Raw genomic sequence first — 4,440 nt, forward strand, 5'->3', positions numbered from 1 at the left:
GGGCATCAGGGCACTCCCGACAGTTGTTGGGGTTATGACGCTCTTTGATTTTTAGAGCACTTGGCCGTCATTAACTAAATGCCCACCCCCGATTACCGCCAGGCCGAGCTTGGCCGAGGTCTGCAAACGTAGCATGGAGTCCATGCCGTCTCCTCTCCCCGCTGCGAGGAACCTGCTTTCACTGGCAGCGATGATAACATCTCGGGCTTGACCTAGTTTTTTATTTTTAAACTTCACCGGCGTTGTTTGTCTAACTCAGCCTTTCAATAGCTGTCTGAGATTTGGCCTCTTACGAAATCGCCATAACAAAAAGAGACCTTTCAGGCAGCCATGGGGGAGAGGGGTGCTTTAAGGACCAGGAAATGGGAAGACAAAGCCCTGGGTGATTTTCAGGTATTACAAAGGGCCTTCTGATTTGTATTTTAGAGGAAATGCGGAAGGTCTGTATTAGCATAAGTGATACCGTAACGCTAAGTGCAGATGAAATTGCCCCTTGTAATTTACCAGCTTCCCTCTGGTATTCGTGGCTTTCAGAAGTAACATCAGCTGGGTTCATCTCCAGAAAATTCCTCCTTGGGATTGCTGATCTTCCCTTATTGGGAAGTGTGGTGGGTTTTTGTTTTGTTTTGTTTTTTCTCTCTTTCATTAAAGAAAGTGTGCTTTGGCCCAAAGGAGAAATGTTTTGAAGATAGATCTGGATTTGGATTTTGGTTCCGATATTTGGTGACTTGGGACCCTGGGAAAGTGCATTTCTGATCTTCCACTTCCTCATCTGTAAAAGGAGGATCGAAGTGAAGATCTCAAGGGTCAAGATCAGAGGTAACGTGCACGGAAAAGAGCAGAGAGAGGAGTTTCAATTAGTGCGCGTTCGCTGAGACAGAACGACTGGCGGGCGGGCAGAGTCCGAGCAAAAGTCACCAGGTAGTGAAAGCACCGAGGCTGCTCCGTCAACGCGAGGTGCTTCTGTATTTTTCATGAAGAGCGAAGGAACAAACACGGGCAGCATCTGTCAGCGATGAACCAAATCACCGGTGGGGGAAACAAGATAAAAGCCTTGTAGGGCCCTGTGCTGCCTGCTGGCTCTTGGTTCAAAGAGAAGGAGCACCTGATAATTCCTTAGGAGACTGTCCCTCCACGGCAAGGACAGCATGCTGGAGCGGACTTGATCACTTAGGGACTCTGGACGGGTAAATAAATCTCTACTTCCTGCATCTTCCAACCCAGATGCGAGACACCCGCTTGTTTGTTTTTATTAAGCTGATTGTGTTTACCTTCTGAAACTTCTCCTCAAGGCAAAGCAAGGGGCTGGGAGTAGAAAAGTATGGGTGTTAGCTTTGCGCGGTGGCAGTATCGTAGCCAATGAGGTTTATCCGAGGCGTGATTATTGCTAATAGAAAATATGGATGTCATTCTAGGCTGTTTCCAAGTGCATCCCTTCAGCTGCTGGATTTACGGTCCCTCACGTGTAGGTGAGGGTTTGGAATGGGGGGTGCCTTGGGGGCTGTCCTGCTCTGGGAGTCTGGGGCCCCTACTAAATGGGGAGTGGCCATCTGGGCCACGTTCTAGTCATGCTGAGGCACATCCCATTGGCAGAACAAGCACCTGGCCAATCCCATCGTACGCGGGGCAGGAAAGCATGCTTTCTTCCAAGGGCATGGGGGAGTGACTATTTGCTAAGCTATAATTCAATTTGTCACTGCCAGTCTGAAGGCAAAGAATTTAATTAAACAAATTCTCGAGCTCTCCGTCAGCTTTGTGTCTCTCCAGTTCTTATATAAAACATTCCAGGGAGCTTAGCTCTTCATCAGTGGAAACTGTCTAGTCATGCCCTGATCAGAATTCAAGGCCAAGCAGGGACCATTATTTGAGCTGTAGATTTAGCTGTTTGGTATTCACACATCCCTAATGATCTTGGAAAGTATAATGTTTTCTAACAGCTGTAAAGACAAGAGATTCTAACATGATCAACTATACATAATATCCATGGAATTACATTGAGTAATGTAATGATGTGTTATGCTGTAATTAACACATTATGAATACCTAATTTGAAAGGTTAATGAAATTGACAAACATACGAACACTGTGGGTATCATCAATAACACTTAATGACACATCTCTTGTTTTCATTTACGGAATCAGATAAAATGGGAAGATTCCACCACTGCAACTGCGTTTTTTTTTTTTTTTTGGTCATAAATTAAAAAGAGTCTGCACGATATATTTTGTTTTAATTTGGAGTGTAGGTTTACAGAGTATTTTATACTGCAGATCTATGTGTAAATGACATTTAACACAACAAGCTCATAATTATTTTAAATGATCATTTTGTAGTTTTTCTGCAAAGGGTTATACTTGCTAAGGGGGAATATTTTTTAGTTAGACAGATCAAAGGAAGTGCCAGGACCAAGGGCAACTGCCATGGGAAAGCCATCCTCAAAGCTGTGCTCCTGCAGGAGGACCTTCCCATCTGGGCTAAAGATATACAGTTTGTCATCTTAAAACCGGGAAGAATGATGTAAGAACAAAATTTTGTTTCTCTTCAGATCCCTGTGTGAACTTTCAGTTTAACTGATAGGTTTTAAAGCCATGGAATCTACATCGATAAGCTAATTAATGTCAATAAAACTCAAACAAATAGAAGGGGCCCACTTTATTTTCATTTCTGATATAAAAGTCCTAAAAGAATGGATATCATCCATGTTAATGTTTTCATAGAAAGAAAAATTTTGTTCTTTTTTTTAATTTAATTTTTATTTTTTAATTTACATCCAAGTTAGTTAGCATCTACTGCAACAATGATTTCAGGAATAGATTCCTTAGTGTTCCTTACCCATTTAGCCCATCTTCCCTTCCACAACCCCTCCAGCAACCCTCTGTTTGTTCTCCATATTGAAGAGTCTCTTCTGTTTTGTCCCCCTCCCTGTTTTTATATTATTTTTGCTTCCCTTCCCTTATGTTCATCTGTTTTGTCTATTAAAGTCCTCATAGGAGTGAAGTCGTATGATATTTGTCTTTCTCTGAGTGACTAATTTCACTTAGCATAATACCCTCCAGTTCCATCCACGTAGTTGCAAATGGCAAGATTCCATTCTTTTTGACTGCTGAGTAATACTCCATTGTGTATATATATATATATATATATATATATATGTATATATATATATATACCATATCTTCTTTATCCATTCATCCATCGATAGACATCTGGGCTCTCTCCATACTTTGGCTATTGTTGATAGTGCTGCTATAAATATTGGGGTGCATGTGTCCCTTCTAAACAGCATACCTGTATCTCTTGGATGAATGCCTAGTGGTGCAATTGCTGGGTCGTAGGGTAGTTCTATTTTTAGTTTTTTGAGAAAAATTTTGTCCTTGAGTTCTTACCTCTACATCAATAATGCCAATACTAATACTAATACCACAGTATTGATAAGAGTAATGATAAGAAGGATGACTTCGCATTACACAAAACACCTTAAATGCATAATTGGTTGGACCCTTTTAGAAAGCCAGTAAAATTATTGAGAAAATGTTGTAACTCCATTTTGTTAACGTTGAAATGAAATCTGGAGAGCTGAAATGACTTGCCCAAAGTATAATGGTTAAGACATGACAGGCTGTGACCTGCTAATTCTGTGCTTTTCCCGCTAAGCTTCACGTTTCCATCTCTAGGCTTCCAGAAGCCATGGTTTTCTGTTAGCCATTTGTAGTTACACATTATTTTTGTTTTAAGTGATTAGTTTTCTGATTGTCAAAGTAACAAGTGGCCATTGTAGAAAATTTGAAAATATAGTGGAAAATAAGGAAAAAATAGTAACCACCCTACTCCTGGAATCCAGCCCTGCAAAACTAACACACATTAACTGTTTCTCGTGTGTATGTGCGTGTGTGTGTGTGTGTGTGTGTGTGTGTGTGCGTGTGTGAACTCCATCCTTCTTTGTCCTAGGTTTTTTCAGATGGTTGGATGTGACCAATCAGGATTTTGGAGGACACCAGGTCACAAAGCTGACCCAGTCTTGAGCCTCATGGAATCACAGAATCTGGAGGTCAGACAAAATGTAGGAATTGCTTTTGCAACATCTCAGGAAAACGGGCTTCCCACTCCCATGTGACAGCCTCAGTTGTTGTCAGGCTTACCGTTCATGTGTCGCTGTCCCCTGATGGTGTCTCAGGCTGTCCCAAGGCTGCTTTCTGGGTGGGAAGGGCTTCTTGGAGAGTGCTGAGAAGTTGGAATGTTCCCTCTTCATTCCTCAGACTCTCCAAGTCCACTTCACAACCAATTTCAAGTCACTTAACCTCTCTGAGCCTCACTATCTTCATCTGTCACATGGTGATAGAAGCATGGGATCAACACCTTGAATGGTGCCCAACCAGCGTTCATCCTCCATTAAGCGTTAATCCCTGAGATTGGTATTATTGTCACGACCACTGCCTCTG

The 4,440-nt window shown here is 42.0% G+C and overlaps 1 pseudogene; it reads left to right on the top strand.

Moving 5' to 3' along the window:
• Nucleotides 1–1,330: 1,330 nt before the first annotated feature.
• Nucleotides 1,331–1,496, top strand: LOC122467463 (annotated as a pseudogene).
• The last annotated feature ends 2,944 nt before the right edge of the window (nt 1,497–4,440 follow it).

The sequence above is a fragment of the Prionailurus bengalensis genome, chromosome A3, assembly GCF_016509475.1.
Source record: "Prionailurus bengalensis isolate Pbe53 chromosome A3, Fcat_Pben_1.1_paternal_pri, whole genome shotgun sequence".
NCBI classification, from domain to species: Eukaryota; Metazoa; Chordata; class Mammalia; order Carnivora; family Felidae; genus Prionailurus; species Prionailurus bengalensis.